The sequence below is a fragment of the Schistocerca piceifrons genome, chromosome 8 (genome assembly GCF_021461385.2).
Source record: "Schistocerca piceifrons isolate TAMUIC-IGC-003096 chromosome 8, iqSchPice1.1, whole genome shotgun sequence".
Classification (NCBI taxonomy): domain Eukaryota; kingdom Metazoa; phylum Arthropoda; class Insecta; order Orthoptera; family Acrididae; genus Schistocerca; species Schistocerca piceifrons.
This window is the reverse complement of record NC_060145.1, coordinates 130,532,990-130,558,802: the sequence shown is the minus strand read 5'-3', so window position 1 is coordinate 130,558,802 and position 25,813 is coordinate 130,532,990. Positions and strand designations below refer to the sequence as shown.

The 25,813-nt window shown below is 38.2% G+C and overlaps 1 long non-coding RNA gene across 1 annotated transcript; it reads left to right on the top strand.

Annotated features, from left to right (window-relative positions):
- The first annotated feature begins 1,140 nt into the window (after nt 1-1,140).
- Nucleotides 1,141-21,390, top strand: LOC124711245. The gene is made up of 2 exons (XR_007005446.1): nt 1,141-1,192; nt 21,190-21,390. It is a non-coding gene; the product is annotated as an uncharacterized LOC124711245 (long non-coding RNA).
- The last annotated feature ends 4,423 nt before the right edge of the window (nt 21,391-25,813 follow it).

Here is a 25,813-nt window from a genome sequence, read left to right as displayed (position 1 = left end):
CTCACTTTTTGAACAGTCACCTTGATTACTTCCCAGAAAATATGGGAGATGTTAGTGAGGTGCAAGGAGAGCGTTTTGACCAGGACATTGAAGTGAGTGAAAAACGCTACCAAGGCCATTGGAACACCAACGTGATGGGGGACTACTGTTGGTCACTTCACTGAGAAGTTCAGCAAGCGACTCATTATAGAAAAAGTTACACAAGAAGCTTCAAAGAAAAAAGAGAAAGAAAATACAAACTAATTCCAGCTGACAAGTGAAACCTACATTAACATATATCATTGTTTTAAGTAGCTTACTGTAAACACAAACCATGCTCATGTTGTAACAAAGCATTTCATTAATTTCCCCATTTTCCATATAGCATAGGATTTTTATACTATATATTAAAAAGGATATTGCTCGAAAAATATGGGTGATACAAAAAACCAAGGCAGATTTGGATTCAGCTCATAAAAGTCTATAAAGATAAGTTATCAAACTAAAAAAATTAACTGTTCTTTGGTATGTGTTATTTACCTAAATTTCTACTAATTCTTTCTTCCTGAGTAGCCATAAAACTTTGAGACAAGTTTTATTTCGGGTTCTACTGCATACACAGGTAGTTTTACTTTTTATCATATTCTTTACATATGTTATGATACCCATTTGTTTGATACTTTTTTATCCATATACTGACTACACTCCATGGTATTGTCCATTTAAAGACCATAAAATTTAATAGTAACAACTGAATTTAAAAAAAAATTCAATGAGTGAATTCCAAATCATTTAATTCTGTATCCTTACTTTTAAGTTTCTTCATTCCCTTATACCTCATTTTAATATTCTCTTCTTCAGCAAATTGCAGATTCCAGTTACTAATTACTTTTAAATATCTATGAGCTAAAATACTGTATTTTTAAATTCAGTATCAAGATCCAAACATTTTTCCCCTTATCTGGTAGGTAAACATTCACAACCATTAATATTATATGATGCATTTACTTGTAAATCACTAATCTTTGTAACAAATTAGTATTGTTAAGCTTTTTCAGAAATGTTTCCATTTATACAGAAAAAATTTTATTAGCTTTTTTACAATGTTTTAAGTCCCAGACTGCATAATGTCCATATGGTAATGTATCTGTTTTATTTTACAGATCATATCATTTACTGTCATGAGGACTCAGTACCTTCTTGTTTACCACAAGTATGTAGATTTCATGTTTTTAACTTCCAATCAAATTCACCTTCTTATACTGTTCTCTATCGTTAAACAAACGAACTTTGTAATCTTCTAAGCATATAACATTTTTAACAACTCATATTTTAAGTCCTTTAGATTTCTTCTCTTCCTTGTCACCAATTTAACAAGCATGCATTTTTGATCTCAAAGTACAGAATTCTTCCATTATCTTTCCATTAAATTAGTCTTTCATTTTTCCTAAAATGTTCTTGTTTACTTCTGATATACTGTAAATATTATCTGTTGGACTGTTACTTGTGTCAAAGAAATCAATCACTGATTTCCTGTCCTCATAGGAATCGTCAGTTTGTACACTGCATAAACACAAATTATTATTTTCTCTGTGTTTTCGTTTCATTACATTATAGTGAAAACCTACATCAGTTCTATTGATAAATCAAGTTTACTCATACCAATGCAGATGGAATTACTAAATGTGATTGTTGTCTTACACACATTATGGCAATCAGATTTTCATCAAATATAGTTTTTTGTTTAAAGTTTGCTTGAGATATTAATTCATCACACCTATCTCCATCTGAAACTAATTTCATATTCGCTCTGTTTCTTACATTTTCCATCATTTTCCAGACATAGAATTAGTCATCAATTTGCAAAAGTCTTTTTCAAAATCCTTCTTGATTTCATCCTCATTTCTGTGTTTAAGTCTATATACTTTTTCAACCAGTCACTCTATTTCAATTTTAAGACTCTATTTATTTTTGTTTTTTCATTCCTAATATCAGACTCTGTTTAAGATTTCTATAGTGAACTACATAATTATGTTTGTTATTCAAAATAATCATTAACTTAAGATTTCTATAGTGAACTACATAATTATGTTTGTTATTCAAAATAGTCATTAAAATAATTCCTTAAGTTCCTAGTATAATTTTATTATTGGGAGCAAATTGTAAATCTTTATGTGAATTGTATAGTTCTTTTGGATACTTCAAATCAACTTATAAAATGTTAACAACTCGGGAATTGTCAGAAATATCACTTATTTTTCTAGAACCTTGCTTTTCACTCAGGCTTTCAGGCCAATCAAAGGATCCTGGTTCATTCCACTCAATACTCGAAGTGATAAATACTGACTCATACCATAACTATATCAATTGTTTGCATCTAAATATGCTACATATTCTGAGTTTTTTTTTACTTCATAATCTTTCACATATTTATTATTTGCTTTGGCATATCTTTTACAGAACTGTGATATACCACGTCTTATTCCTTTTCAACCATAAGAATCATGACATAATCATATAATAAATATCTTAAATATATTATTAAATATTATTGTATATTAAATATTATTGTATATTAAATATTATTGTATATTAAATATTATTGTACATGCATCAAAAAAAGTTTTTCATCACTTCGGTTCTGAGAGTTCCAGAACCTGTACAGAAAATTGGAATAGAGATCAACATAAACATCATTTCTGCCCTTTTTATTGCTCATGAAAACCACACATTGCATGTTGTACCACCACACAGCGAGACCATAGAGATGGTGGTCCAGATTGCTGTACACACCAGTACCTCTAATACCCAGTAGCACGTCCTCTTGCATTGATGCATGCCTGTATTCATCATGACATACTATACACAAGTTTATCAAGGCACTGCTGGTCCAGATTGTCTCACTCCTCAACGGCGATTCGGCGAGATCCATCAGAGTGGTTGGTGAGTCACATAGTCCACAAACAGCCCTTTTACAAACTATCCCAGGCATGTTCGATAGAGTTCATGTCTGGAGAACACGTCAGCCACTCCAGTCGAGCGATGTCATTAACCTTAAGGACGTCATTCACAAGATGGGCTCGATGAGGGCGCGAATTGTCGTCCATGAAGATGAATGTCAGGCCAACATGCTGCCGATATGGTTGAAATATCGGTCGGAGGATGGCATTCATTGTACAGCCGTTATGAAGCCTGCCATGACCACCAGCAGCGTACGTCGTCTCCACACAATGCCACCCGAAAAAATCAGTGAACCTCCACCTTGCTGCACTCGCTGGACAGTGTGTCTAAGGCTTTCGACCTGAGCGGGTTTCCTCCTAACACGTCTCCGGCGATTGTCTGGTTGAAGGCATATGCAACCTAATTGGTGAAGAGTACATGATTCCAATCCTGAGTGGTCCATTCGGTGTGTTGTTGGGCTCATCTGTACCGCACTGCATTCTGTCGTGGTTGCAAAGATGGACCTCGCCATGGACGTCAGGAGTGAAGTTGCGCATCATGCAGCCTATTGAGCACAGTTTGAGTCGTAACACGACATCTTGAGGCTGCACGAAAAGTATTATTCAACACGGTGGCGTTGCTGTGAGGATTCCTCCGAGCCATAATCCGTAGGTAGCGGTCATCCACTGCAGTAGTCACCGTTTTGCGGCCAGAGCGAGGCACGTCTCTGACAGTTCCAGTCTCTCTGTATCTCCTCGATGTCCGAACAATATCGTTTTGCTTCACTTCAAGATGCCTGGACACTTCCCTTGTTGAGAGCCTTTCCTGGCAGAAAGTAATAATGCTGATGGATCGAACCGCAGTATTGACCATTTAGGCATGGTTGAACTACAGACAAGGCGTGTACCACCTTCCTGGTGGAATGACAGGAACTGATCGGCTGACAGACACCCTCCATCTCCTAGGCGCTGCTCATGCATGGTTGTTTACATCTTTGGGCGGGTTTAGTGACATCTCTGAAAATTCAAAGGGACTGTGTCTGTGATAAAATATCCACAGTCAACGTCTATCTTCAGGAGTTCCGAGAACCAGGCTGATGAAAAACTTTTTATGTGTGTATCATCAAAAAATGACTCTGTGTGTGCGTGTGTGTGTGTGTGTGTGTGTGTGTGTGTGTGTGTGTGTGTCAGCTGCTGGGCCTTAAATAATGTCTATTGAGTGAGCTTAGTATACTCTACATGTTGCCAACACTGAACTAGTATTCTGTAACGAATGGTTCGAGAAATATTGTACAAATTATTGAACAGCTACCTACTAGTAGACTATTCATCATGTCACTCATACATAGCAATTAAATGTGTTTGGTAATCTATGGACAATCTGTATATCCTCTAATATGGCAGGTTTTAAGCCACTGATAGTCTGTATTTGCTCCACCATTCAAAATCTATGCTTGCTTACACATCGACAATGTTGGCAACTTTCCATCGTCAATGAGCAAGTTCTGTTAATAGAAATTGGTGTATGGTAGGAACAAAAGTTTTTTGTGTATGGTACCATGTCATACTGGAAATAACCATTACTGAAGAAACCAAAGTTTCTCAGCCACAGTCACAGTGCCCTTTTTCTGGGTCTGCTGGTAGACTAGGTTGCTGGGCAGCCGAAGACTCCTTGTTCCTGTCTCGTACTGCACTGAGTTATGCCAGTTGCGCCACAAACGTCGCCAATTGTGCCCCCAATACAAGCACTAGTGCGGGAAGAGCACTAATGTGGATGGCTGGGTGGGGCAGAAAACAAGATGTGCAGTGAATTACCAATTCATAGCGCAACCTGTATGGTTGTCATACACTTGCTACTGTCATGTATAGTATGATAAGGATGAGGGAGGTATGCAGATGTATTTTGTTTGTTTAGAAACATTCCACTTGCATTGCCTGCTCACAGAATTTGCATGAACCCTACCTGCCCCACAGCGCACATGTCGCAAGAGTCAAGTCTTGATGTGTAGGCCACTGTGTCCAACTGACAGCTTCTGCTGCTCTGACCCATCATCCAGAAAAGCGTGCACTGCACCTCACCTCAGTACACTGATAGCTAAATTGCAAAGGATGTGTGTCAGGGATGCTGGGCATTCTCCCCCTCCACAGACATCTGTTTGGTGTCAGTAGTCCAACACACTGCTTTCACCCTGTGTGATAATGTGCCTGGACGGGCCGATGTCATTTGATGCAGTTTGGAATGCAGGCAGGTTTCTACACCTCTTGTATGCTACAGGTAGTGTGTACCACCACAGCTAGCTACATGATTTCACACTTAACCCAGCTCTAATTTTAGAACTGGGTGACGTTCTACTGTGTTGCATGAGTTCACAACCATTATGGGCCACACACCCTCAGATGTTTATAACTGAACCATACCGAAACGACCACAGTTGCTGCACTGCTTCTTAGATACTGTAACACTCTATGTCTACATCTGCATCTATATTTACACTGATGCTCATAAATTAAGGATAATTGCAGAATGTGGTGCCACACAACGTGGCACTACACAAAACTGGCGCTAATAGCATAGGCACACAGGGAACACACACGACACAGATCTGTAAGTCCATGGTATTGGTGATAAGTTGAGAAAATCGTTCCGAAACACATGTGCTACAAAACGCCACTGTTTCCTGCGCGTGTACCATGACATCAATTTGGGTACACAAGCCGCACGACGAGTTGACATACTCTGGATCAGGTGGTCGAGCAGCTGCTGGATTATAGCCTCCCATTCTTGCAGCAGTGCCTGTCGGAGCTCCTGAAGTGCCCTAGGGGTGCGAAGACGTGCAGCAATACTTTGACAGAGAGCATCCCAGACGTGCTCGATGGGATTTAGACCTGGCGAACAGGCAGCCCACTCCATTCATTTGATATCTTCTATTTCAAGCTATTCCTCCACGATGGCAGCTCGGTGTGGCCGTGCGTTATCATCCATCAGGAGGAAGGTAGGAACCACTGCACCCCTGAAAAGGCAGATATATATATATATATATATATATATATATATATATATATATACACTCCGCAAGCCACCTTGCGTTGTGCGATGGAGGTTATTTCATGTGCCACTGTCACTTCCCCCCTTTCCTGTTCAATCAGTGAACGGTTCATTGGAAGAATGGTTCCTGGTAAGCCTCCATGTGGGCTTAAATCTCTCTAGTTTTATATTCACTGTCCTATCCTATTGTATATGTAGAAGGAAGCAATACCAGGTGAGATAAAGAAGACTTTAAAACTTTGGAATTATATAGACATTTATTGAGATGACTTACATAATATGTAAATATGTCATTTTGTGGCAAACACCCTTAAGTCTCAAATAAAGCGCCAAGCGTCATTACTCTTTGATGTGAAAAACATTTGAAATGTGGCAAACATCTCACTGGTAATCAATTCCTTCCCACACTCGTTGTAGCAAATCAGGCGTGACTTGTGCAACTGCAGAGTAGAATAGAATTTCAACTCAGCTAAATTGTTTGGTAGAGGAAAAAGATACACATGGTCTTTAATGAAACCCCAGAGAAAGAAATCCATTGGTGTCAAGTGTGGGGAGTGAGGTGGCCAAGCGACTGGCCCTTCACGGCCAGTCCACCAACATGGGAAGCGATTATTGAGGAAACCTCGAACTTCTGTGAGGAAATGAGGTGGTGCACCATCTTTCTGGTAGTAAACCATCCCATCTCGCTCATCTTCACCGACCTGTTGAATTAAAAAGTTTTCAAGCATATCTATACAACAATACCAGTGATAGTTTTTTTTCCATGAAGAAGAAAGAGCTGTACACTTTCAGTTTTGCCAAGGGCGCAAAATACATTAACTTTGGGGCTGCCACGAATGTGTTCCAGGATTGTATGTGGATTTTTGGTGCCCCATGTTCTACAGTTGTGGGTGTTCACCATTCCCACTGATATGAAGTGTTTGACTCATCATTGAAGATTATCGTGCGCAGAAATGTCTCGTCATCCTGTATCCAACACAACATTTCCACAAAGAATTTCCCATGAGCAACCTTACCTGCATAACTGACGTGCTGTACCATTGTGTATCTTTATGGTTTCAAGTGTGAATATTATACAGTACTCGCCAAGCAATCTTTTGTGGAATACCAGTCTCCCAGGACGCTCGGCACATTGAGTTTTGTGGACTACTGGCAAACCTATTTAACACAACGATCAACATGTAGCGACCTGGTGATTTATCATGTCGCAGTGAATAACCCATCTCAACAAAGTTCTTGTGTTGCGTAAACGGTGCGAAATTTACACCGAACAGTTGTTGCAGATTTCATACCATGAAACCAAAACACACAGCAAGCACAGTCTGCACCAGTGAAATTAGCCATTTTAACTGTACACTACACTGCCGCTTCTGGTGGCGGAATGGCGTACTGATGTACTATGTGAATCAAATTTGAGGTTGTTTGTTACAAAATGTCACATTACATATTTTGTAATTTATCCTAGTAAATTTTTCAATCATTCCAAAGCCGCAAGGTCCGTTTTGACTCACCCAGTACACCTGCTGCACTCTCAGAACTGTAACAGTAAACCAAACCATGATGCAGAATGCCTCTGTTCCAGTATCTGCTACTGTAGTTGGTTGATCATCTCCATGGTTCTTCTGTGCTTACTAAATGAATCTGTAAGCAAATGCGCTGCTCTCCTTTGGATCTTATTTCCTCGATCAATCCTGTCTGGCACAGATCCACTACTGACAAGTAATATTCAATTATTGGTCGAACAAGGATTTTGTAAGCTGCCTCCTTTATTGACAGATTACATTTCCTGAGGATTCTTCCAACGAATCTCAGTCTGCCATCTGTCTTTCACGCAACCAGGTTTATGTCATCGCTAGAGGAGCACACTCCATGATTTGGCTCCTGACGCATTGGAGTGCAAATGGAGTCAGCATGCAGAACTTTTCCAGAGTTCGAGTTTCCACTGTATTCAATTTCTGCACCACCTGATGAGCAGTAGCTAAGCCGTTTTATAACCTGCCAACAGATTGAAATGTGTTAATTTTGGTTTACAACATGACATAGACACTGAAGTTATTTTAGGAGAGAATGTCTGGTGAGGTACAACTATGAAGTTTACTGACATAGATTGGGCTCAATTGTGCAGCAAGCTGAAACACATCAAAGACTGCATGAGAGCCGACTGTGACCGATTCTCTCAAGACACTGACATCTTTAACAGTCTCAGTGCATCAATTGTCGAGATGTTGGGTGATGTATTGAAGTTAACGTCACAGACTCCAGTACAGTACTTTCATTTAAATGTCTCCGAGTGTTGTGAACCTATGCAGCCTTTATGCAGTAATATGGATGGCTGTGGATACAGTCAATCAATAGCGAGCATATGTTAAAGCCCTGTTCAATGATATTATCAGGTATATCCTCGAACATGAGGAGCACAAGGTGTTAGATAAGTGTGTAAGTGCATGTATATCTCTTATACCTAAATCTGCTAGTACGACTACTACAAACAGTAATTCTATGTAAGAGGAGTTTAGAGATGGCCACCGATGTCTATTAGAGCTCCACTTGGTTTGAAAGCAATATAAACAGAATTTAAAGCATATAAAACAGCTATCTGGAAAATATTGCAGCATGATGAATGGAGTTGATTTAGAAAAAGAGAGTGACAACATTTTAACGACAGTGATTAATTTTTCATACTTAACTCTCCACTGGGCACGTGGGGTCTTTTGGGATCCCATATCATTTATATTTTTCGTGGTTCACTACTTACTGGTCCTGCAGTGCTCATGGTCCCTGAAGCCTCTTTCCTAGCTGTGATCTGAAGGACCACTGTACAAAAATACCATTAATTAACTATTTCTTTAATTTATGATAACTTAAGAATGAACAGAAGTAGACACTTGATGTTTTCTAAAAACATACCTGGTTTGATCAGTTCAATGTTGGCAGCAAATGACTAAGGTTGGAAAAAATTATTAACAACAAAGATTACTCATTTGTTGAGCTACAGACCATACTGTTGATTTGAGGGATGCAAGCGATGGCTGACTGCAATAGGTAAGCTCAGTATCTGTGTTCAAATCTTACATTTTTTCATACATGTGTAACATAATTCATAAAAAGAATGAAATATTAGTTCATTACAAGTTCAGTAACCCATAAATTATAAAAACTGAGAGGATTGTCAGAAAAATTACAATTTAAAGGTAGGATTAATTTTTTGCTTAGGGTTGACAGAAAACTTGTTCACAGTGAAGAGGCCAATGAGATTCTTCTTCAGATGTTGTATAAGGTTGATGTCATTAATGAAAGTATTTTTCTCCTGAATGATGATAAAGACTTGAAGATAATGTAGATGATGTCATTCATGGTGATGATGTGATAATAGGCAATGAAACGCTATGGAAGGTTATTACACTGGAAGAAATGAAATGATCTGCTACAAATAGCCAGCCTCCAAGTAAGGGCCAAGCTCCATCTCATAATACAATTCAGGATAAACCAGCTGCTAAAGCACCCCCCCCCCACCACCACCAGTTCAATGAAATAGGCCCTAAAGTTCCTAATTATCTCATAAATAAGGGAAACTAATAGAGATGATGATGATGATGATGATGATGTTTGGTTTGTGGGGCGCTCAACTGTGCAGTTATCAGCGCCCATACAAATTTCCAACCTTTGCTCAGTCCAGTCTCGCTACTTTCATGAATGATAATGAAATGAGGACAGCACAAACACAAATAGAGAGGCTAGGCAAGTGTACAACAAATGGAATAAAGGTTATCCTAATATTACACCTAAGAAACGATATAAACTACATGTGGAAGAATTAGAGCCCTACATTGGTTTGCTTATATCTTATGGATCTTACAGGTCAGGTTGGGAGGACTTGCATGAACAATGGTAGGTCTATTTTTAGGGCAATAATGTGCCTAAAACATTTCAAGCTATCACATGTTTCCTCATATTTGATAATAGGGCAACAAGAGCAGATTGTAGCATTCAAGATAAATTGGCTGTATTTAGAGACATTTGGGAAATGCTCATTTCATGGCTATCTTCATCGCACAGTTCAGGCTTTGACGTAATTGCTGATAAAGAGCTTGTTGCGTTAGAAGGAAATGTCCATTTCGATGATGTAAGAAAAGCAAGCCTGCTAAATATGGTAAAAAGATATGGCAGGCTTGCGATTCTAGAAATGCATTACCACTGAACAGATAATTTTCTTGGAAAAACAGCGTGACCAAAAGAGAGGTAAATCAGGGTTGCAGAGTTATAGAAGATCCAACTACAAAATGGTTAAATAAGTGTTTCAATAATGTAGCTGACAATGCTTTCAGTACAATACCATTAGTGAGGGAAATACAGGCAACGAAAAATACATACGTTGGAACTTCAAGGAAAAATAAGATTGAAATTCCTAAGGAGATACAGCCACATCGTTCAACAGAAGCAAATTAATCTGTTTTTGTGTTTTCTGACTCCTTATCACTAGTATCATATGTACCAAAGAAATCATCAGCAATTATACTTGCCTGCTCTCTTCACTCATAAAAAATTTGTGATGCAAAGGGAATTGTTGACACAACTAATCAGCTTTTGCACACCTACAATGTAAAACATAACTCCAATATGACTTAATTCCTGGTATTGCTACAATGATTATATGATTGTATCATCAGCCATAAAGCCTGTCTTCAAATCACAAGAGGAGGCGGTTTCTGTTGCATTTAGGACGACAGCTCATGTATCCTTACATCGACAGAAGACTACTCAATAGAATGTGCTTTCAAAAGGGAGCAAAAAGTGATCTTCTTTCCTTTGGATACAACTTCCAACCTAAAGGACACAGTACAACTGCGAATCACCAGCCCACCAACAAAGACAAAGATGGTATTTGAGTCCAAGAAATCTACACAAAAGAATGAAATAAAAATGATTCGTAACAACTGTGAGAAATTTATTTGCAGTTCCCAATCCGTTCAGATTGTGATGTGCTTAGAATATGAGAAAAATGGTTATGTGTGTTGCACTGACTTGACGATTTCTAAGCACAGGAAAACTAGAACAGATAATTAAGTTTTACTTTCTTCATTTTTGTTATGATCAATGCAGATGTAACAAAAACTGTTATTTGAAAGAATATTTCAGCTGTCTTTAAGAACATAAAATAAAATGTTATGACTTGAAAATATTTAATACCTAAGAAGAGAAACAGTATGTAAACTGTAAAATATAAACAAAATTATTGTAAAAGAAGCAAGAGAAAACATAATGTTCCAAAATGTATAATGTTGAATTTTCTTCAGTACAACATGAAACACAAATTTTCACTTGACATATATGGTCAACTAATAATAACAACAACATGGAATACATGTGATAAAACTCAACAATTAATAAAATGCTCCAGAGTAAAATAATTTTTAAGACCCCAAGTGCCAAGCCATGTAATTTCCCAACACGTGTAGTGGACACTTAACAAAGCACAAAATTTATTAACAATATATAAAAGTTCTACCAAAATACATATAATAATAAATAATATTTTTATACATTGCATTATGCCTCATTCCATATTACATATTTCCCATGAGAGGTAGAAGTTCAGCTGTTGTAGTGTCAGAAAATGACACACAGAAGTTCATACATTTTTCAGTTGTTATTGGACTTTGCAGTCTATTATTTAAAGACACAGATGATGAATGAAAATAATATGTTTAAACATCTAGTATGTCAAAACTATTCATTGATACTGAGTTTATTGCGATAAAATGCTTTTAACCTAGTAAAATAATATTCTGGTAAACAGCATATGATGAAGGAGAGGTATACACACAACACAAGCAGAAATTTGTCTGCATGAAAAGAACAGCACTCCCATCTCTTCAAATAAACAAAATCTTTACCCTTTACAAGAATTAAAAATACTTGTATAACCACAGAACACATAGCAGGCTACACCTGTGTCCTAGGTAAGTCATCTTAGATCACCATCTTGTATTCTGGCATCATTGATGATGTCCTGGATTGCCATCTTGGATTGTGACTTCATATGGCTGTGCTAAGGTTTGCCACCTTGTATAGCCATCTTGAATTTCTACACATATCTAATTTGGATTCTATATTTAGTACAAGTGATCTACTTCCAATGCAGTGTCATGGAAGAACTCTAGGACATCATAAATCTTACAAGCATACAGACTGCAGTAGCTATGGAAAGTCTGTGAGCTTAAATAGATCCCACAGCTGTTACATCACATAAAGTCATGGAAAACCTAGTAGAATATGCCTGTGTTGGTGCTAAGAAGTCTTCACCAACAGCAATGAACACACGTGAAATCTATGACATTGCATCTATCAAAAATTCCATATCAACATGATTGGTAAAGGAGTGAAATAGAACTTGTACTGACCTGTTTTATTGATCTGTGGTCTGACCTACAGCTCTCACAAAAATCTACTGCTTGTATGCATTGAGCAAATTTTTGGTTTAATATACTGGTGTACGATTTTTGCTGTAACAAGGAGCATTTTCTTAAAATTTTACTGTAACATGGGACATTTTGTTACAACTTTTGCTGTAACATAGAGCATTTTAATACAAATGTGTTGCAACATATAGTATTTTGTTACAATTTTTGCTGTAAATGCAGTGTTTTGTTACAATTTCGCTGCATAGAGGAATTTTTTCCCATAACACGTGGCAATTCTATTGAAACATGGAGTATACTGTTACAGTTTCACTGTAACATGTAGATGTGTGGCATGATGTGTCACGTAGTCACCACGGTGTCATGGCGTAAGTTAGCATCATCTGACCACTGCATTTATTAATTCCTCAACAGAATCATCCAAAGCAAGTCACATGTAGTTTAAAAGGTTTCTATCAACACATGAATTACTCAGTTTCCCACTGTATTCCCAGCTTACATAACATTTTCAAAATCCAAACTTCGTCTGAAATATCCCAGAGTAGCCTTTGTAAAATCAAAGACCTCATTGCCTTGAGTAACACTAGGCTTGGCGATTATCGGAAATATATAAAAGTCTAACTACATTCAAACATCTTTCAATGTCCCACAAACTAGAAGACTTGCAGAGTTTCCTCAACTCCACATGCACAGCCATTTCACCATTTATCCCTTGACACTCACAAACTTGACTGGTCTTTGACTTTGCACACAAGTGTCCTTATAAGTTTCCATAGCATAAGGCTGCAATAATGCTACAGTGGTTTGAGAAGCACACATATTGATGTCCAAGACATCAGGTTTGTCTACGCTGGAATGCTATTTGAAATCTGCTCTGCAGCAACAATTTATGAGAGTTGTGTAAATCTACTTCAGGAAAACTGGAAAAATCCACTTTTAGTACTGCTTTGCATGATTGTTTAATCTGATGGCGAACCTATGCAGCCCCCATTATGACCATCCACAAACTTGCCTAGCAAGAGTTTCCACACAAACGCCCTTATTGAAGAAAGCACTCCAGCCATTCGTCAGAACAGATTTAGAAACCCTGTGGAAAGATTCGATACTTATATATGCTTACAGGTGCATACACATCAGACCAATACAAGTAGCATCTGTATTTATCAGAAATGATTTACAAATCCTGTATGATGAAACTTCCTTGCTGATTAAAAATTTGTGCCGGACCGAGACTCGAACTCGGGATCTTTGCCTTTCGTGGGCAAGTGCTCTATCGCTCTGCCCGTAAAAGGCAATGGTCCCGAGTTCGAGTCTCGGTCCAGCACACAGTTTTCAAAAAATGGTTGAGATGGCTCTGAGAACTATGGGACTTAACATCTATGGTGATCAGTCCCCTAGAACTTAGAACTACTTAAACCTAACTAACCTAAGGACGGCACACAACACCCAGCCATCACGAGGCAGAGAAAATCCCTGACCCCACCGGGAATCGAACCCAGGAACCCGGGCGTGGGAAGCGAGAACGCTACCGCACGACCACGAAATGCGGGCACACAGTTTTAAGCTGCCAGGAAGTTTCATATCAGCACACACTCCGCTGTTGAGTGAAAATTTCATTTTATCCTGTATGATGTCTATGTCTGACTGTTAACTCATTGCACATCTGTTTCACTACTGAATGGGTGTACTGCACTATCATTTATCTTCCAATGCAAACCTCTAACACTTGTCATCCTTCATATAGTATATAGCCAAACAACCCTTTCACGAATTAAAAGGGATGGTCCATCACGTCTAGAGCTATTTTCAGCACTTGTAGGCAAAAGAATTCCACACTAAAAACTGTGATCTTAGAAATACGATTATGTGGAGAAATTCAGCGACTGGTTTATGTTGGGTACAAAGTGATTCAGACTCTTGAAAAGCTTTATCCATAATCAAATGTTCAAATTCAAATGTGTGTAAAATCTTATGGGACTTAGCTGCTAAGGTCATCAGTCCCTAAGCTTACACACTACTTAACCTAAATTATCCTAAGGACAAACACACACACACACACCCATGACCAAGGGAGGACTCGAACCTCTGCTGGGACCAGCCGCACAGTCCATGACTTCAGCGCCCTAGACCACACGGCTAATTCCGCGCGGCTATCCATAATCAAATGATGGAAATCACTAACACCACATTTCCACTTCAGTGCTTCCATTGTCCTATGCGAGGTAGTACAAGAGGTCTACTCTTATGAGGTCTATAATTAACATACCTAAGCTCATTTCCTTTATGGTGTCATTGAGCTCTGTGGCTCACAGATCCTCCTGATGTTCAACGTCAGGAGACAGTACCATTCTCGAGACTTTCAGAGATTCGAAAAGTACACCGCCAAGCGCTAGTTGTAAGCAGCAAAGAATCAGTCTTTAATTTCACAAAGCACACCTAACAGTGAGACAACAGAAACCGAAATGCAACTTTTTGCATCACCATGTCCAAAAAGAGAGATGAAATTTAGATCCTGTATGCTTGTCAAACAGTGCTGAAAGTTTTTTGTATGCACTTGTCATGTAAGTTCAACAAACAGAAATCCCATATACTGTTGAAAAATGGAAATGAGTGTACGGCATTGTGGGCTGGGAGACCCCATTTCGATGAAGTTCGGAAATACAATCACAAAAACCTTTCACATTTACATGGGCATCAGTCACTGTCTTTGCAAAATAGGGCTGTTATTGGAAAATACTGCAACGCAGAATGAACATTGCATTGTGTAGTAACATGCTATTATGCACTTGGTCCCATGTTCAAGAACTGTCATCGAGTAGATACACAGAACTATAGGTCTATATCTCTAATGTCACTCAACTGTGGAAATTTGGAACACAACTTATAGCATTTCCAAAGATACCATGTTCGATAACATTTTGTGCTGATTCCACATGAACGAAAGGTACAACATCAGACCAGATTTGTGATTGCATGGAGAGTTCCTAGCTAAAAGCTTGTTTTTTATTTTTATTTTTTAACAGAGATGGAAGTTCAGGCTTCAAAAGAGCTTCATATGTTCCTCTAGTGAGTGTTATAGCATCTAGAGGTGACACAGCAACTGCTGTGATGTCGACCTGATGAGATTACAAATGTCCAATGGCACGCAACCCATTAAGGTTGCGTCCTCATGCAGCATAATAGGATGTGATACAGTTCTAAAAGAGTTAAGCTTGAAGTCATGTAGCTGGCTATGGTGGGATGCACTACCCTTAGTGTACAATAGACATAGGAATCTGCCTGCTTTGGAAACTACATTATGTGGCTTTGACCTGCCCAGGCACATATCACACAGGTTGAAAGCAGTGTGCAGGATCAATGATGCTGAGTAGGTGTCTTTGTTGGAGGAGATCATCATACTGCACCGACACAAATCATTTTGCGCCCTCCACCATAACTCATCATCATCGACAAACCATTTTCAGTTCAATGGTTGACATGGCGATGTGTGGTGCACACTCTACCAGCTGATGGATCAGAGAGGCTGGGAACCATAAGATGGGCACAGGAGCCTACACATCACATTGTGACTTTCATGACCTCCGTGGTAAAGGGATGAGTGGGTAGGGTTCTTGTAAGTTCTATGAGCAGACTGTTGTGAGTAGTATATGTTTAAACTAATAAAACAGAACTGCATGCCTCTTCCATTCCTGTCCTACTATACACAAAAGGGGCAGTGACTGACAACTATATAGGTTGCACCTATGAAATATACAGTTTCCCATTATTTAAAGCTTTGTTGAACTTGTTTAGGGCAACTGAATTTGAAATGCCTCACCACTTTAAACTTTGAAAAGGTGGATTTTTAAAATATTCCGCCGTTTTAAACTTAGGACAAGGGAGCTGACAACCATGTGGGGTGGCCCAGTATGCTCAGGGTTGCCTTTTTGGATTCTGATGTCACAGGGAGTCAGTCATCTTGGATTCTATACTTAGTACAAGTGAACTGGCAACTATATAGATAACCTTGTATCCTTAAGTCTGCCATTCTTGATTCTGATGTTATAGGGCTAGGATAAACCCAGTAGTACAAGTGGCATACATGTGCCTTCTTGAGTTTTATGCTTAGGACAAGAAAACTTACTTCTTACTTACTTAGAAAAACTGAGATGGGTCCCACAATTTTCTGAATATACCTCTGTCTTATGCACAGGGCAACTGGTATCATATGAGTGGGGAAGATGGAAGGGGAAATTTGGGAATGTTTCTTCATCATGTCATCGATGACATTCAGAACTCTGGCAACAATGCAGCCTGGAACAAAACATACACAGCCTCACAGCTGCTCATACCCATTCAAAATGCTCTCTGAACCGAAGCAGCAACATTGCAGATGTCTCAGGTCTATCCAGATTACTTCTTTAGACACTTAATCGCCATAGATGAGTAGTAGTTCTGTCACTATGACATCCAGACAAAAGAGCAAGATAAGCAGTGAAAGCATGGGTTCCCAACAGATCCAAACCATCATTGAATTGGGAGAAGATAAGATATTTCTACACCAGCACAAAGCCCCAGCTTATTCTGTGCAGGACACAGTTACACAAGCTGCTTCTTTGGGTTATCAAATTTTGCCTCACTCCCCATATTCTTCCCATTTCTTCTAACTAAATGTACCAAAGGTGGTCGTGTTGTGTACTCAATGGGGTGTTATACCATCATGCCAGGTGGGGGCCAATGTGACGATGACAAATGCTAGCTGGCTGTATTCTTTCTCCTTGGAGCCTCCATACACTGACCACCCAACGTGATCCTGTATGGAGAATTGGGACTGGTCTGGAAAAATGATGTGGTGCCACTACTATGTCCAGTGTTGTCGTTGGGCTCACTGTGTTTGGTGCCATATCAAGGGAAGCTGCAGCAACGATTGCCCTGCTGACAGTCTGTGGAGCTGTAGACGCCATTGCACTGTCCATTTGCGTACTTGTCCTGCATATAAGCCCATTTTTACTCGTGGTATGTATTTATGTTGTATGATCCGGAGTAGTCTAGCGAACAATAAGTCTGTCGCCTTGGGCATAAGTTGTATGGCACCTTTCAGATTTGGCATGACAGTAGTGGCATCTCGACCAACATGAGTAGTAATATCATGGAATGATAAGTCCCACTCTCAATAGGTCACGATTTTGCCACTATTGATATCTGACACACGCTGTTAGACATTTATCCTTTTTGCATATGGCATAACACAATCTTCTCACAAACAAACAACATTCAAATGCTGTTTCTCAATGAGAAATTCACTGTGTAATCTTTCCTTACACACAGAATGTAGATTGCCTTATTGCTTCCTTCTTTGTGTGACAATTATTTGCAAATCCAGGCAAATAGTAAACTCCATGTCAGTCTGACGCCTATCGCATTTCACCTTCATGGTGTTTCAAGTTCAGCGACCAGCAGTGTACCTTGGTGCACCTTCAAAGTTATCTTCGTTGGTCAAAACACACTTTGGGTAACTATTAACTAGAAACAGACACTGACATCTCATTTTGTAAACGACTGAAGTAATTATGAGGCAGATGGCAGATCCAGCAAGTGCTGTGGAAAGTTTAGCCGAGGAACTGCACCCACAAATTGCAGCGTGGAGTATTTTTTGATAGCAGTCACCACCCAGTTCTCATTCCTGTGTAGTTCTAACCAAACACAGTGGGTGTGACGTGTCAACCACTGATAGGTTTCAATATTGACAATTTGTCTGTAAGATAAGAATTCCCTGTAAATTATCTCTTTGCTGGCTAAAAATGCAATCGATGTAGTCATTGTGACATGCTTGCAGGTTAATCTTTTATGACTTAGGAAGGCTTCTGAATACCATCTCTTCATCGTTTCCGCACTGGGGGGATTTATGCCTAATCTCTGTGATGAGACTTTGCAGAAAAGTTGGAATTCCACCACATATCTCACTGATATCTCTAGCACTTTCTGTCCATGTTGCCTTTCAGCCATCAATCTGTTTTTGAAGCCAAAGTGGGAACATATCTTCTGATCATTTGTATCTTCATTAATGATGGCTTTAATGCTATCCTCATTGATTCTCAATTTACTAGACAGTAGTCTCAGCAACAGTAGCGTCCTTGGGAATTGTCCACTAAAACAACGTTGTATATTCCTTTTTGCAAAAGCTGAGTCACATCCACAGCAATGAAGTACAAAAAGGTGGCAAAAATCTCCATGAGTCATGCCTCATTCACACTAGCTTCATACTTTACAACACACACAATAAAAAAATCAACAAGAGATGCAATATGTCACTAAACCAACTGCTGTCCAACAATTCACACACATCACACCAACTGATTGAAAAGTTGAACTGAATGAATGGAGACGCATGACTAGCTTCAGATAAGTGGGGAAGTTGCCGAATTAATAATTGAAATAGCTAAGACATCCACCTACTGGATGGTTACATCAGTAAGTAACAGAGTGATCGATAGTTTATAACACTGCTGCTGGATTGTGGCAGTCACGATTCTGTGAAAAAAAGTGTGCTGTCAAGACAACAACTACCTTGACTTCTATGGCTGCTTGGCTAAAAAATATTATAAACTTCCCGTTTCTGGCAATAGGTCATCCTCTTGCGATAGTACTGCACTGAATTCAATAACATCATTTTCATATGCAAAAAATTGTTGACAGGATGGAAACATACATTCACACATATGTGGCAGTTAAATTCCTGGATATTGCCATCACTCTGTCGTAAAACCATGGGCAAGAAATCTGCCTGTAGCTGGAGGCAGACATGAGCTCATGACCTTCAACTCCTGACCTGAGTGACGATGGTCTTAACAAAGCAGTTGCTCAATTAATATTAGTACAAAGGAAAGAAAACATTCAATGTCCTTTGCAAGAAAATCACTATTAAACTAGTGTGTTCCAGCAGCAAATTTATAGTTAATGTGGTAGAGTTAATTAATCGGAAAGGAAGTCAAAAGCAATGAACTAAAACAGTTCTCACACACTTTACTGGTCACAGTTCTGTGATGATGTATAAACTCGCTTACTTTGCAATACTTTTCCCGGTGTGGCATTCAATGAGTCGATTCCAGCAGATATACTACCTTTCACTGCTTGTCATCATCTAATTCCATTTGCAAAAAAGTTCATTACGGAATGGAAACATTCAACTCAGCTTTTGCACTGAGGAATAAAGACGATAGTTAAAGCACCACTTACCTTTTTTTTTAAGTAGAAGGTCAACCATATTCAACAAAACGTATTTACGATCTTTCTGGAACTATGAACCATTGTTATGCAGCTTCAAGCAACTGAAACACCTGTAGTGAAATTAATGAAATTAATGTTTTTGATAACCTAGAATGGTTTTAAAGACAGGATGGAAACATACATTCACACATATGTGGCAGTTAAATTCCTGGATATTGCCATCACTCTGTCGTAAAACCATGGGCAAAAAATCTGCCTGTAGCTGGAGGCTGTGGTTTCGTTCCTCTACATTGCTGAGCAAATGGTAGCCTTCATTACTCTTGAGACTAACAACTGCCTGATCATTATTACCCAAGATGACAAAAGCAAAAAGTACTTGTCAATTTAGCTGGAGTCTCTGAGACTGCTAAGCTTGATGTGACAATTACTGCTGACAGTCCCTTCAATTGGCCTAGTGAACAGTGGCGTCCTACAGTGTGATTCTTATGCCTTATGCCTTGTTACACTTCCACTAACGACTTACAAAGAGAAACAATTTCTGTAATGTTATATCCCACTGTTTCTACGTGTTATACATATTAAATTTCAATACATGCACTATATACCTCTTAAGAAAATTGATCAATATTAAACAAATACAAATTTTCAAAAATTAGTTCACATCATATCAGAAGCATTACAATTTATGTAGAATGAGACACAAATATGTGTCACATACATGAAATGCCTAGAAAATCAAGAAATTGAAACACACTGAGTGAAAAATGATTCAGTTCTAATACTTACCATATAGGTGAGCATACATGAATGTGATACTAGAAATGTTGAATCTTTGTCTTGTTAACTTTATTTGACAGCATATCAGAATGACAGTGGTTATGTACATTCAAAACCTGATAAAATACATAGACCACATTGCTATAAAAGCCCAGTACATTGGAGTAAGGTCGCAATATTTTTGAGCTACAATATTAATGACTGCCAGTATTATATCTGTAAAATATCGAACTGGCCAATGTACTGCTGCTGTATCAACTAGTACATTGCATGCAGACTTAATTTTTGCCATTATAACAAGCTGTTGCTGTCAATAGACTTTGTAAATAAGTCACCCTAGAATAATGCCATATATCATTATAAGCTTAGTTGTTTCTTATGATGCTTTTCAATGTATAAACAAAGAAAAAATGGTAAATCACCCCACATGAATGGTCAAAACATGTTATGCTAGTAGACCATATGTGACTGCAAAAGTTCATAACACAGATGGAAAAGTCACCATCAGAAGAGCCATGTTTCATACTATTGTGTAACATTTCCAGAAATTTTGTCTATATGGATATTGAAATTTGTGTACACATGATTTTGAAGTTTTGGGTAATGCACTGACCACTGCAGATGACTTATTGTAGACAAATTGAAGCTTCTAAGGCTGACATAATTATGTAAGTGATTTAGGTTAAGCAATAACATCTCGATACATCGGTAGACAGATTAGTGTTACGTATTTTATGATAAAATAGGTCTGTTACCAAATTAATTATAGTTCATTGTTATTTATCATTAGTATTACTATCATTGTTTATTATTGTTATTTCAGGCTTGTGTATGCAATCACATGGAATGTTTCAAACAAAGCTGAGCTGCAATTACAAGTCAACAAAATATGACTGTTTATAACCCTAGTAGTGTCCACCTCTGAAACTGTCACACTACACCAGGGTAACAGTGACCCTCAATTATTTTTTGCAGAAACTGACTGGAAATAGAGGATTTTAAAATTAAATTGGACTCTCATGTACTAAACTCATTTTATTTCATCTCCCCATGTACTTTTTCAATCAATATTACTGTTAATGAATCTAAAATTCGAGACAGTAAAAACTGTCATGGAAAATTTTCAGTGAACAAAGTTGAAAGTTATCCAGATCTGAAGACCTTATTTGTAGTTTAATTAGAAGAAGACACCATTCATTTAATGAATTACACATGTTATGGTTGTTGTTGTTGTTGTTATTTTTGTGGTAGTTCTCAGACCAAAGACTGGTTTGATGCAGCTCCCCATGCTACTCCATCCTGTGCAAGACTCTTCATCTCTGAATAACTACAGCAGTCTATATCTCTCTAATTCTGCTTACTGTATTCATATCTTGGTCTCCCTCTACGATTTTTACCACACAAACTTCCCTCCAATACTAAACAGGTGATCCTTTGATGTCTCAGAATGTGTCCTATCAATCGATCTCTTCCTTTGGTCAAGCTGTGCCTCTATTTTATTGTCTCCCAACTTCTGTTCAGTACTTCCCACATTCCGAAAGCTTCTATTCTCTTCTTATCTAAACTTTTATCATCCACGTTTCACTTCCAAGCCTAGCTACACTCCATACAAATACCTTTGGAAAAAGCTTCCTTACACAGAACTCTATGTTCAATCTTCACAAATTTCTGTTCTTCAGAAATGGTTTTCTTGCCATTGCCAGTCTACATTCTATATCCTCTCTACTCGCCCATCACAGTTATTTTGCTGCCCAAGTAGCAGAACTCTCTATTACTTTAAGTGTTTCGTTTCCTAATCTGACTCCCTTGGAATCACCTGATTTAGCTCGACTACATTCCATTATCCTTCTTTCGCTTTGGTTGATGTTTATCTTATATCCTCGTTACAGGATAATGTCCATTTCATTCAACTGCTCTTTCACGTCTTTTGCTGCCTCTGGCAGAATTAAAAGCCCTCAGAATTTTTATTTCTCCTCCCTGAACTTTAATTCCTACTCCAAATTTTTCTGTATTGCACGAATATTTTGAGGTGTTCCCAATTATGCATAAATCTGTTCACTCATCATTTCCACACTCTTGGAATATGGACTATAATGTTATTGGCAGTTAACAGGACTGAATTACTACAGACAGCTGTTTCCCATCAGTTACCACCCTTACCATGGACAACTGTATTTTCTTCATCGCTATCTGAAGATTTAATAGACTGGTCAGCTTTGCCATTGTCCCTGAGTACTGCAGAAGGATCGGTTTCAGAATCACTTCCATCATGAAAGTCACTTATGTCACATTCACAGCTGAGTTCTTCTAACAATGCTTCCCACATAGCACCTTCTGTTAGTAAAAGGTCATTGCTATGTGCCATTTTCACCTAAATGAATTTCACAGTCAGTGACAGAACAATTACACAATGTGTACTCCAGGGTCACAGTGACCCTTAAAAATATTTTTTGTCAAATTAATGAAATAAGAGTGTCTCACAACTTCAAACGTACATCCTCTACTAGATATCACTCCATATTGAATTTACATTGGTGGCAGCAAGCTCTGTATATGCAGTGGTGCACGCACATTAAAAAACAAGAAATTCCAGTATCAAAGTGACTCTGGTGCTCATTTCTAGGCATAACGAATTTTGCGGTTTTGACTACAATGAAAACAACATTTTGCAACTGCATGCCCAATAATCAACTAGAAAATGGGGAGGCCATATGGATGACACATTATCAAAGAAATTCACTTTCAGATATTTCGTTACAGTTGCTAGCAAACAAACAGAAATGTGAGTGGGGTAGGTTGTCTGGTGGAGGAGACCAGACAGCGGGTCAACGGTCTCATCGGATTAGAGAAGGATGGGGAGGGAAGTCGGCTGTGTCCTTTCAAAGTAACCATCCCGGCATTTTCCAGGACTGATTTACGGAAAGCACGGAAAACCTAAATCAGGATGGCCAGACGCGGTATTGGACCATCGTCCGCACAAATGAGAGTCCAGTGTGCTAACCACTGCGCCATCTCGTTTGGTAAATCTGAGTGAAAAACCTCTGTAATACTTCCCTGGTAGCGACAGAAATCTCCAAATTCACAAACATTTATTTGGTGAAGATAACAACTAACCACTTGCTAATTCTGCTAATAGTACACACACACACACACACACACACACACACACACACACACATATATATATATATATATATATATATATATTTGTTGATGGACATCATCAGCATAGTCCATGATCCCTATCTCAAAAGTGTCTGTATGAGTCATAAACAAATTTTCTGGCCATGTCTTCCACCAACACAGAACACATCGCCATTACAGTTATCCAGAATTAATAACAATACTAACTTTTTATATGTTTCGCCATTGCAGTGTCAGACAGTTCATCACACTTAACTGTGTTCGTCTGGCTGCAGGAGACAATCAGCTACAGCATATTGCATCCACCACAGAGTGTTTCTCAACACAGTGTACACACACATATTCACATTTATGCACACTTAAACACTTGTCACTATTCATATATCAGTCTACACAGTGAGCTTTTTATACACACTTTCTAACATACTGGATCCTTGCCCATATCCGGCACTGCTGAGCTTGATCTTAAAGTTTTTACTGACAGCTTATAGTCTTAAATGACTGAATTTTGACCCTCTTATCACCCTTATAGTTTTGATCAAAGAGGTTAGTGCACCCTGCATATTTTGGTATCAATGCAAAATAAATAAGGGAAGTTGAACTTTTCTGACATTTTGGATTCAGCATGAGACACCATTGTTCAGTTACAATAATGTAAAGGCTTATACACACTATTTCCTAACAGTATTGAGACAACTGCATGCACAATCCAAGTAAGTCTCTAAGGTGCTGTATCAAATTTAACTAAGCACACGTTTCTTCCAAACTGGGATCAAGAAAGAACTGGTAAGGTCAATTTTCTCTTGCACATGTACTCCAAGTAATGCAAAAATTCTCTACTCAGCTTCAGGATTCACACTGACTATTCTCATCTGCTATTCGTTGACTGCCAGGAAAAGGGAAATATCCCTATTTGTACAGAATTTGTGTCACAAGCAAGAGAGGGAAAAAGGGACATACTTATACAAGAGATAAATTCTTTCATGTGTACTATCCAGTAATTGTGCTCAGTTCCAGTACCAGCACTTGAATACTTGGGTGGCATTCATAAGAACATTCCCATTTCACTGCATGTGAAAATTTAAGTTTTGTGGCTTAATAATATAGAAATATGTTCTAAACCATTTTTGTGGCTAAAACCAAACTACACACAGGAAAAATTATAAATTAATGATAAAACAGTGTTCATTAAATAGTCACTGCCTCTACAGACAACCATCATACTTTCTAAGACTTCTGATATTATAAATAATTTTAAGTACACTAGAGAGCTATGGTGTGGTGGAAAACTTTGGACTAACATGTGTGAGAAAGCACAGTCGCATCGCAATACATGTGTATACAAGACATGTACAACCCCACATAAATTGTTAGCATAAAAATAGGGATAAATATAACTCTAACTGATCTTCGATATAAATGTATCCAGTAGGTGGATTGTAAATTTTTTGTATACAATTTGCAACTAATAAGTTTGATCAGTTTTTATTTTAAACCTGAAAACTGTTTAAAAACAAAGAGTTCAGTACAAACAGCAGTGCTTGATATTATTACAACTATAACGAGAATTACATGAAATTCGGCACAACTTGCAGTTAACTGAATATGTAGTAGGTGTACCAAGAAAGCTCTTTGCTCCATTCCAAGAGACAAGAAACAATTGGAATGATAATTTAATGAGAGGTCGATAAACAACATTAGAAAACATGCAGGAGTAACATATATGCAATTGGCTTAAGCTGACAGATGAATGTGTATGATGAATAGCTGGTGATGACAGTGTCCTCACACACAATGGTTTTAAGAATACCTGAGGAAATACTTTTCAAAAGAGTATAACGAAGTGGCCAAAAAAGTTTGATTCACTAATACTGCTACTCCTGCAACTAGCAAAAGAGGGCATAGAAACACAACTGACACATTGTGTAGCAAGTAAATTTCAAATCTTTTTCTCAGTGTTCCATCCAAATGTAGCCACGACAAATAAAATGGGTGGATAGGAAATTCTGAGACGGCTACAGTATGTTTTTATATGTGGCCAAAAAGAGGAGAAACTGAAGATACCAAGCTTCCAAAATTTTGTGTTGAGTAGTTATTTCAGGAGACCTTCACAAACTCTTTAGAGTTTTGTAAAAGACATCTAAAACAATATGAAAGCTATATGTAAGAAAATAAAAAGGGGAAATGTGTGAAGAAAACCACAATATTAAACTATCAGAAAACTCAAGCAAAAGTCAAACTGAAAATAAGTTTAATTCCTATTTCATGAAAAGTAAGAAAATCTTAAAACCAAATTCTAGGAA